Raw genomic sequence first — 11,348 nt, forward strand, 5'->3', positions numbered from 1 at the left:
TGATATAGAGGCCCCTGAGCCTGCAAAGGATGAGCACCTTAATCAAGGTGACATTTCTATGCCGGGTAAGCTGTGATCAATCTATTACGAAGAACTTTCCATGAGAGTGGGATGTTCGATCTACTGATGCTATTTTGATCTGTAGATTGCAAAGGAAATAATGGCAATTCAATAGCTCCCAAAGCACCGAGAGCAGGAAAAGCACCCTCACCGGAGAGGATGAAATATTGGGGAGAACATGGCTTTAGCAGGTAACGTGAAATATACTCCATCAGTAGAAAACAACTGCCGTATGCATCTAAATATTTTCATTAATATACTGGTTTTGTGTTAATGTAGTTTGATTGTTGCTGCTCCGGGACATGAGGTGGAGAGTGTGGTTGCTGATTTGCTTCCACTCTTGTCTTATTCGGCCCCATTTGCCATTTATCACCGGTACCTAAAGTAATTCAAATAGTGACAGCTCTAGTCTTCAGAGCCGTTGGATGCACGATCAAGGGTGTGGCAGTGTGTCGGAACTCCGTGGAAAGCGGTGGTACGTTGCTGTTAGATTTGATGAAGATAACCGCTGGGTGTCGATTTCTTCAGATAACAACATGAGAAGTGTCGATTTCTTCAGAAGATGATGCAGTCTGGTTGTTCCTGACAAGGAGATGTGTGAGTAATTGGCAGTTCAGTTCTGCTGGAGTTGCAATTCTTGGCGAGAACCGTGAGTACAAAACCTTCTCCAGTTACTCACTCCTGCAAAAATCGACCAGCCATTATACATAGCGTCCCTCTACACAGAGCAGACATACAGAGCCTCCTTCTTACCTTTGCAGTTTTAGTTTTTGGCTGTCAGCTTCACATTGAGGAAACTGTAATCTTGCTCTGCTTGTTTGCCATTATGGCCTGCGCAGATGAGTTGCTTGTTAGTTAGTACAAAAGCATCATCCCTCCACGTGATTAAAACGAAACGGATCTGAATATTTGGACCTTCGAAAATATCATATGCAACAACAGCTTGCACAATGTGCTTTGGGGGATGCTGTCGGCAATGGCTGCAGCAATTCCACAGCGACCAGACCAGCATGCGCTTAAGATGGACTTGGCACACTGCATCAGAGAAAGAATAGAATAAGGGGCACCAAGTAAATTCCCGACATCAATCGACATCCTGATTCACTGTTAATAAAGGTAATTTACATATTAATGTTATACCGAGATGGAACAACGTAATAAACTAGTGTTATTTATAAATGAGAAGACTGCGATCATGCACCTTAGTGCCATAGTGGAATTTTACCATTTCAAAATTGTACATGACCCGCAATGCATTACCTTGAGACTGCTACTACTGCCTATGATCTGAACTGGCTCCACATGTGTACTGATATGCCATGCCGGTTATTCTTCTGAAGATCCTACACACCATTAAATTTCGTTACAACAACAGTTATGACAGATGCAAGAATACCTGGTATTGGTAGAATGTCAGCTGCAAGTATACCTGAATGGCAAAACTGCAAACATGATCAGCAGCAAAACATTAAATTATAGACATAATTATGCCAGATGATCCTTTGATCACTAAGACTGAAGATTTTCCAGGCACACCTTCACTCTTCATCGTTTTGGACAAAATGTAAACACAAGTGGCTTGAAAGCCCACCAAACAAACATAAGAACACCTGAAGAGCAAGCCAACAGAAATTAGAAATGCAAGAACACCTGGTACTGACAGCAACATAGCAGCATATGAAAAGAAAAAATCACTTTAATATCAGTAGCTTGACCCGAAGTCTCATTTCTTCCATACTGATGTCCTACTGCTATTTTGACCGTGACACCCAAAATAGGTGAGTAGACCGCCACGTCTTAATGAATAAATGCAGAGTTATTAAGCGGGATTGCAGGCAAAGGGAAAAGTGGGAAAACACAAGAAAGTATGTTTGTGTTACCTTGGATCACTGTATTTTGACTCTTGGGATGGTTCCCTCCAACCCCCTGCACTGCTGTTTTAGCTCCTCGCTGCAATTATAGACATGTAGCTTTTCTAGTGAATTCGGGAGAGCATCGTTGGGCAACGACAAGATGGCTGGACAAGAGCAGACTGATAATATCTTGAGGCTGGTAAGGTTATGCAGCCTTGCAGGGAGTTGTTGAAGGCCCTCGAAACCCCAAAACTCTAGTTCCCGGAGGGAGGAGAGGAGTTGAAGGGCGTCCTCTTGCTCCTTGCTGAAGCGCTCCATCCCTTCACACCAATCCCCCCAAAGTTTCAGCTTGGTGAGCGAGAAAGAGAGGAAGATGCAGACGGGTGCAGCAACAAGTCCTGCCATGTCATCTGTCCAGAGCTCACGCAGTGTGGATGAAACAAGCTGTGTCTGTTGTTCTTCACCTCCCTCAGCATCCTCCAAAGCCCGTCTGGGACTGGGATCCCAATCAGCAAAGAATCTAGGGCTGCCCCTGAGTTTCAATTGCCTGAGATGGCCGCCGGTGCTAAGGAGAGACTGCAAGCCCTAACATTTCAGATCCTCTCCACAATTATACAAACCTAATGTGGCAAGAGAGGAGATGTTTGAGAGGGGCTCCAGTGTCCTCAAGCCTTTCACGTCCAAAAGAAACAGAAACTGCAGGGAGGAAGGGAAAATGTGACAAGAAAAGGAGAAGGCGGATAGAAACTTTGGGGGCCCCCGTATTGTTAATCCCTGGAGGGATCGCAAGGCTTGGAGCCCTCCTCCACCAGGAACAAGAGTTGGCGGGTCCACCAGGACCAGCTCTTGGCAGTTATAGAACTCCAATTCCAGTAGTGAGTCACAGAGATGAGCTGGGAAGAGCAGCACACCGTCATTCTCTTCCTCTGCTGCTGCTGTTATTTCATTTCCCCCCCCAACTCTGATGGTTCTGATGTTGTCTGTTGCACAACCAGCTTCTTTATGTTTTTACACTCATTTATTTCCAATTTGGAGAGCTTTGGGAGGTGGGGAAGGAGCTCTGTCAGTTCCTCGCCAGTATTACCAGTTAAGTCGTTGATATTGATATACTCAAGAGGGAGCTGCCATTCCACATCACCCTGACCTCCTAGTGGTCCAACCAGAGATTCTGAATGTTCTACAATCAATGTCTTCAGCGAGGTTAGAATTAGAAGGTGCTTTAACTCCAGAGGTGGGCACCTCTTGAGTGTCAGCTTCTCAAGACTTGTTTCTTTATCAAAAACCAGCACTTGGTCTAAGCTAAGCAGATCACTCTCACCGGTAATTTCCAATTCTGCTCCACCAAATGATTTTGAGTATGCAAACTCCTCTAGTAGCTTTACAGATTCCATCCAGACAGAACACAAACTTTCAATCCAGGAGATGGGAATCACTACCGAGAATTTTGGACAGTTCCTTATCTGAAGCTCTTGTAGTTTGGGAAACCAATCTGGATAAAGAATGTGGTTTGAAACTGGAAACTCCAAGAATTTAGGGCACTCTCTAATAATTAACACTTGCAAGAGAGGGAACATATGATCATCTCTTGGCAACTGCTCTCCATCCAGGTTAGACTCTTGTTCAGCTGGGAAAACCCAATTTTCAAAACTTCCTAGGCCAATGAGTTCAAGCTTTATTAGCATGCAGAAACTTTTCTCCATGATAAAATCCTTCGGTCCGGCAATATCCTTCAACCTCAGTTCACGAAGATCCCACGCCTTCCCTAAAGAAGGGAAAACTTCCCAAGAAACACCATCCAAATAAAGAGATTGTAGAGCTTCAACAGCGAACTCATCACCCAGCCATGTTGGACAAGAAGGACCTCTGTGCCCTCTAATGCACAACACTTGAAGTTCTCCATGTGGTTGAAGGCTTTCAAGAACTGCTGCTTCCACCCTAGGCTCGACACTAGATCGCTTACTATCCCAATCCAATGTTAACCTCCTCAAGTATTTTTTCTCAATCAGTTTTGCCTGAGCTGCTTCTTTCTTTGTATGTATTTTCTCAAGGTTGTAGATGCCAAGCTCCCATAGCTTGGTCAATGGCTCTAGTTGCTTTGGTTCAAATCCTTCATTTTTTTATTGACCCGAAATACCTTCAACTTTTCCAAGAGCTGAAGTTTTCCCACATCACAAATATCCTTATCATCTCTTGGGGTATAATAATGGCACAACTTTGCAAGGTTGCTCGTGTTTTCAAGAAAATCACCAATGCTAGGCCATGACTTAAGATCTAGAACCCTTAGATGATAAAAATTAGAGATGTTAATTGGTAAACACCCTAGACATAGGAATCGTAGGTGGACAAGTCCTGAAAAATTATGTACCATGGACTCCACGCGATACTTCAGGAGGGGCAAATAAAGAACACGAAGAGCATTTGCTTCCCTGAGAAAATCACCAAATATCTTAGCAGAACCTTCATCCATTGCTCCAAATACCATCAGTGTTTGCAAATGTTCAACCTTCAATCTTGTCTTCAGTTTTTCCAATTCCCTCTTTAATTTTTGACCATTATATTCACCCAAGTTCTCTATGCTTATAGACAAGTGTCGGGTGGATGGCTTAATTTCTACCGATCCAACATCAGGGAGACGAAAACGAAGACAATCATGTGATGCAACCTTCAATGCCAACTCATGCAGTAGGTCATGCATAACATACCGCAGACCACCATCAGCTTTATATTCTCTGAAAAATCCATGGATGACTAGATCATTCAAAATGCTCATACCTATGCCTTCAAAGGTTGGGTTTTGATCAGAAGGTGTCAAAATATCTAGTCCGATCCATAGGCTGATCAGCTCATGACTTCTGAAAAGGTAATCTTCAGGAAATAATGCAGAATAGGAAAAACACCGTTGCAGATGGAAAGGGAGAAAGTCATAGCTAAGCTTTAAGGCAGCCATAATTCCATTGGTTTGTTCTGCCCATTGTTTGCTGTTTAGGACCCTTCTCCAATGAGCCAAACTAGGGTTTGTCCTCAGTAATCTACCAACGGTCTTTGCTGCAAGAGGGGAGCCCTTCAGTTTTTCCATTATCTTATCTCCAATGTCAAGCAAAAAACGTTTATCCCCTGGACATTGCTCATCATCAAAGACATATACAAGGAATAATTTCCTAAATTCTCCAGGTTCTAAACCATTCAGTTCTTTAGGACGGTCTATTGTTTTAACCATCTGTGCTATTTCTGTTTGCCGAGTTGTGACTAGAATCATGGAACCCTTTTCTTGTGACTTGCCGAGTATCAACAATAGTTTTTTCCAGTCATCCACATCAGTAAACTGCCATATATCATCCAGTACAAGTAAGAACCTTTTGTATTTCAATCTGTGTTCAATCAACTCTTGTGTTGTACTGCACCCATTTTCACCTTCAACCGTAAGGGTGTGTTCTTTAATCTGGTCTAGCACCTCACCCAGGTTGAAACTGAACGAGACACATATCCAAATCCTGACCGGAAAATGATTCTGCATTTGTTGGTTGTTATATATGTGTTGCATCAGAGTTGTCTTCCCCATTCCCCCTGGACCAGTAACCGGAAGCACGGTTAGACACTTGTCGCGGTATTGACCCTTGGTGATATCATGTATGATGCTATTCATGACATGGTACCTCCCATATAGTTTTGGCTCTGCACTCTGAGGTGTGGTGGGGGAACGATGTTGGGTAATGTCTGTGGTAGTCCTAGGGCCACAATGTTTCAGAATCTTGTTAACGTCCTCACTCCTAAGCTTTAGTTGCTCTATAGCATTCTTCATCCTTTGAGAGAAATCAACCCTCTTAAATTCAGGCATTGGTGTTTCTTGCACATTGCCACGATCTTCATCACCAGGAACATGTGGGTGCGAGGAAGATGAGCCAGAGAAGAGTTTACCGAGTTTGCACATGCATCCGCTGACCTCCTGACCAGCCTGATTGGCGTTTGGCGCCGAGGAGGAATCACCGGGTGATCTCTGCCTACCACACTTCCAGGCGCAACAGCTGACATGTTGTCTTGCATCTTCTTGTCGGGGATGGCCAAGGTTAGCACCGAAGCAGCACGCGGTGAAAGATGCCAGCTGTTTGCCAATAGCTTTGGCGGTGTGGCGAGCATTGAGAGCGAGGTCACAGACGCAACCCTTGGCATGCTGGTCAGCAGCCTCGTACGTGCCGTGGAGCTTGTCATCGATGCGGAAGTAGTCCAGCTCGTCCAGCAAGTCCTCGGCATTGTGCGCCTTTGTAGCGATGCCTAATCAAAAGGAACTCGTTCGTAATCGTAAGTAGGCTGTAGGTAGCTGCAAACTCAGGGGGAGGAGTACGTACGTTGGCGCAAGCGCACCGGTGATAGATGCCGCCTGCCGGTGACGGATGCGGCCTGCCTAGATGCAAATGGGTGGGGGGAGGGTACCTGTTGAGAAATTTCAATCACAAATTCACAAGAGTGAGGGAGAAACAGAAACAGAAACAGAGCAAAATCGTTTCATTTATCTCTCAACCTGCGACGGGGGGCAGGCCTAGGGGCAAAAGGTGGGTGGTGCAATGTGCTGGGTTGAGGAGTTCGTTTCCCAGGAGCTCCTTACATGTATGGCTGACTGAAGATAAGCGAGAATTTTATACCACAGCAACTGGTCATAGCTCATAGGTGATGTATGGCTGGACTTGTCGTCGATAGCTACATGCATGTATGGCCGAGAAGCGATAATGAAGGAAGGACTTGACCGCCTCTTTGTCTGGCCCTCGGCAACTGGTCGAGTGGTTGGTTGGTCACTACGGTAGAGTATGCAGAGCTAGCTACTAACTCTGTCCTGGTTTATTAGTCTCTTTAGTATTTTGTGCAAAACTTTGAACTTAGATTTAACTAAAAAAATGTTAATGCATGTAACAAAAAATAATATCTCTCAAAACTATGTTCAAATACGAATCCAGGGATATAATTTTTGCTACCGTGCATTATTATTTACTTAGTTAAATCTATGGTCAAAGTTTGGCACAAAATACTATGAGGACCAATAAACCAGGACAGAGGTAGTAGGTCGCAGTGGAGCGAACCTCGTGGTAAATGACACAAACACCTGGTGGGCGGGCGAGGACTGACCTGACTAGGTGATGCTTGCTTCCAGAAGAGGGCAGCCATGGTGGGATGGGATGGAAGACGACGCGTACTCGTCCTTGCCCACCGTTCATACCCTCCTCGTCGCGGTCGCCGCCGTCTGCTGTTGGATTTTAAAATTCATGAAGATTTCAAATTTCTTAATAATATTTGAAATACTTTTTATTTGATTTTTAGAAGAAAAAAAATACTTTTTATTATATATAACATTTCTCTGGAATAAAAACCAGGCCAAATTCCGTCAAGAAAAAGGCAGGATCACTAATTGGGTACACTAGTAGAAAAAGAGGCTTCCATACGCCCCCATTAGTCCCCAAAACAATCGAACCGCGGCAAAAGGGGTCTTTAGTCGCGGTTCGGGAGGAGACCCGCGACCAACTATCTGGGCCCAGCGCGCTCGGTCGACAGCTGGCGGACGGGAGGGGCTTTAGTCCCGGTTGGCCTGGCCAACCGGGACTAAAGGTCCCCGAAGGCCTTTAGTCGCGGTTGGCCAGGCCAACCGGGACTAAAGGCCCATCCCTATATATAGGACTCAGCTCACTTCACTTCACTCAGCTCACTTCACAATTTTCAGAAGGGGGTGGTGGGTTTGCTTTTGGTTCCTCCTATGCACACAAGGTGTTCGATGAAATGCCCGAGAGCCTGAAACAAACATGATATGAAGTGTCCGAGCCACACTTGAGCTTTCTCATTTATTTTTCCTCCGCGATCGCGGTTAGCAACTTGAACCTTTCATGTGTCATTGATAAAATACGCATGTGTGTAGTTTATTGTTTAATTTGTATTATTTCTATCTAGTTAGTTTAACAAATGCATGATGGTTAATTATATACTTTATATAATAATAATGCAGATGAATCGGCAATGGATGTACGGTCCCCGACTCTCCGGCGAGTTCACTACGGGTTTGAAAGATTTCCTCGTAGTGGCAAATGCGAACAAGCAGCAAGGTTTTATTATCTGTCCATGTGCTGTCTGTAAGAATCAGAAGGGTTACTCCTCCTCAAGAGACGTTCACATGCACCTGCTTCGGCACGGTTTCATGCGAAGCTATAATTGTTGGACCAAGCATGGAGAAAGAGGGGTTAGAATGGAAGAAGATGAAGAAGGGGATGATATCGATGACAACTATCATGATCATTTCGGTGATACTTTCATGGAGGATGATGCTGAAGGTGGGGAAGGGTTAGGTGAAGGTGAAGAAGAGGCACATGATGAGCCCGCTGATGATCTTGGTCGGACCATTGCTGATGCACGGAGACGCTGCGAAACTGACAAGGAGAGGGAGAATTTGGATCGCATGTTAGAGGATCACAAAAAGTCGTTGTACCCAGGATGCGATAATAGTCTGAAAAAGCTGGGCTGCACAGTGGATTTGCTAAAATGAAAGGCACAGGAAGGTGTAGCTGACTCATCATTTGAAAATTTGCTGAAAATGTTGAAGAATATGTTTCCGAAGAATAACGAGTTGGCCGCCAGTATGTACGAAGCAAAGAAGGTTGTCTGCCCTCTAGGTTTAGAGGTTCTGAAGATACATGCATGCATTAACGACTGCATCCTCTACCGCGGTGAATACGAGAATTTGAATGAATGCCCTGTATGCACTGCATTGCGTTATAAGATCAGAGGCGATGACCCTGGTGACGATGTTGAGGGCGAGAAACCCAGGAAGAGGGTTCCCGCCAAGGTGATGTGGTATGCTCCTATAATACCACGGTTGAAACGTCTGTTCATGAACAAAAAGCATGCCAAGTCGTTGCGATGGCACAAAGAGGACCGTAAGTCCGACGGGGAGATGAGACACCCCGCTGATGGAACGCAATGGAGAAAGATCGACAGAGTGTTCAAAGATTTTGCAGCTAACGCAAGGAACATAAGATTTGGTCTAAGTACTGATGGCATGAATCCTTTTGGCGAGCAGAGCTCCAGCCATAGCACCTGGCCCGTGACTCTATGCATCTACAACCTTCCTCCTTGGTTGTGCATGAAGCGGAAGTTCATTATGATGCCAGTGCTCATCCAAGGTCCAAAGCAACCCGGGAACGACATCGATGTGTACCTAAGGCCATTAGTTGATGAACTTTTACAGTTGTGGGCCAGACCTGGTGTACGTGTCTGGGATGAGCACAAAGGAGAGGAATTTGACCTACGAGCGTTGCTTTTTGTAACCATCAACGATTGGCCTGCTCTCAGTAACCTTTCGGGACAGACAAATAAGGGATACAATGCATGCACGCACTGCTTACATGAGACTGAAAGTGTACGTTTGGGTAATTGTAAGAAGAACGTGTACCTGGGTCATCGTCGATTTCTTCCCCGAAATCATAACGTAAGAAAGAAAGGCAAGCATTTCAACGGCAAGGCAGATCACCGGCCGAAGCCTGCGGAACGTACTGGTGCTGAGATATTTGATATGGTCAAGGATTTGAAAGTCATCTTTGGAAAGGGTCCTGGCGGACAATCAGTTCCGCGGGGAGTTGACGGGCACGCACCCATGTGGAAGAAGAAATCTATATTTTGGGAGCTAGAATATTGGAAAGTCCTAGATGTCCGCTCTGCAATCGACGTGATGCATGTTACGAAGAATATTTGCGTGAACCTACTAAGCTTCTTGGGCGTGTATGGGAAGACAAATGATACAAAGGAAGCACGGCAGGACCAGCAACTTTTAAAAGACCCAGATGACCGGCATCCGGAATGGTTTCAAGGTCGTGCCAGCTACGCTCTTACCAAAGAAGAGAAGGTCATTTTTTTTGAATGCCTGAGCAGTATGAAGGTCCCGTCTGGCTTCTCGTCGAATATAAAGGGAATAATAAACATGGCGGAGAAAAAGTTCCAAAACCTGAAGTCTCACGACTGCCACGTGATTATGACGCAATTGCTTCCGATTGCTTTGAGGGGGCTCCTACCGGAAAATGTTCGAGTAGCCATTGTGAAGCTATGTGCATTCCTCAATGCAATCTCTCAGAAGGTAATCAATCCAGAAGATCTACCACGGTTACAGAACGATGTGGTCCAATGCCTTGTCAGTTTCGAGTTGGTGTTCCCACCATCCTTCTTCGATATTATGACGCACCTCCTGCTCCACCTAGTCGAAGAGATTTCCATTCTCGGTCCTGTATTTCTACACAATATGTTCCCCTTTGAGAGGTTCATGGGAGTATTAATGAAATATGTTCGTAACCGTGCTAGGCCAGAAGGAAGCATCGTCAAGGGCTATGGAAATGAGGAGGTAATTGAGTTCTGTATTGACTATGTTCCTGACCTTAAGCCGATTGGTATTCCTCAATCGCGGCATGAGGGGAGACTAAGTGGAAAAGGCAAGATCGGAAGGAAATCCACGATATGTATGGACGGTCATTCTATGACTGAAGCACACCACACAGTTCTGCAAAATTCCAGCTTGGTGGCTCCGTACTTCGAGCAACACAAGAATATTTTACGCTCGGACAACCCGGGGAAGCCTGAATCCTGGATTAGAAAGGCCTACATGGAGACTTTCGGCAGTTGGTTGCGAAAACATTTAATGAATGACAATGATGATGTTGGAGATCAGCTGTACATGTTGGCCAAGAAACCATCTTCGACTATAACGATTTTCCAAGGGTACGAGATAAATGGGAATACATTTTACACCATCGCCCAAGATAAAAAGAGCACCAACCAAAACAGTGGTGTCCGCTTTGATGCAGCAACCGAGAATGGGCGAAAGGTCACATATTATGGTTGCATAGAGGAGATATGGGAACTTGACTATGGACCCTCCTTTAAGGTCCCTTTGTTCCGGTGCAAATGGTTCAAGCTAACAGGAGGTGGGGTAAAGGTGGACGAGCAATACGGAATGACAATGGATTTCAACAATCTTGGTTACCTTGACGAACCATTCGTCCTTGCCAAAGATGTCGCTCAGGTTTTTTATTTGAAGGACATGAGTAGCAAACCGAGGAAACGGAAAGATAAGAAAACGATCAGTACATCATGCGATGATCCAAAGCGCCACATTGTTCTTTCAGGGAAAAGAAACATCGTGGGAGTGGAGGACAAGACAGACATGTCAGAAGATTATAATATGTTTGGTGAAATTCCGCCCTTCAAAGTGAACACTGACCCAAGCATTAAGTTAAATGATGAGGATGCTCCATGGATACGGCACAATCGTAAGCAAGCAGGGACACAAGGGAAGAATTGATGTGTAATAATTTATTGTACCAAACTTTGTTGAATGGATCATGTGAATTAAAACGTACGATGGCGAATCCGGATGATTTGTATTTGGTCGATGAACTGAATGATGTATCAAACCTT

At 44.9% G+C, this 11,348-nt stretch overlaps 1 non-coding gene across 1 annotated transcript; it reads right to left on the reverse strand.

Annotated features, from left to right (window-relative positions):
• Positions 1–275: 275 nt before the first annotated feature.
• LOC109751670 (putative disease resistance protein RGA3) lies at positions 276–6,640 on the reverse strand. Its single transcript, XR_012201565.1, has 7 exons — positions 6,430–6,640; positions 1,941–6,341; positions 1,490–1,670; positions 1,321–1,403; positions 976–1,095; positions 814–891; positions 276–741 (listed from the first exon to the last, which is right to left on the reverse strand). It is a non-coding gene; the product is annotated as a putative disease resistance protein RGA3 (transcript).
• Between the last annotated feature and the right edge of the window lie 4,708 nt (positions 6,641–11,348).

This window comes from Aegilops tauschii, chromosome 2 (genome assembly GCF_002575655.3).
Source record: "Aegilops tauschii subsp. strangulata cultivar AL8/78 chromosome 2, Aet v6.0, whole genome shotgun sequence".
NCBI classification, from domain to species: domain Eukaryota; kingdom Viridiplantae; phylum Streptophyta; class Magnoliopsida; order Poales; family Poaceae; genus Aegilops; species Aegilops tauschii.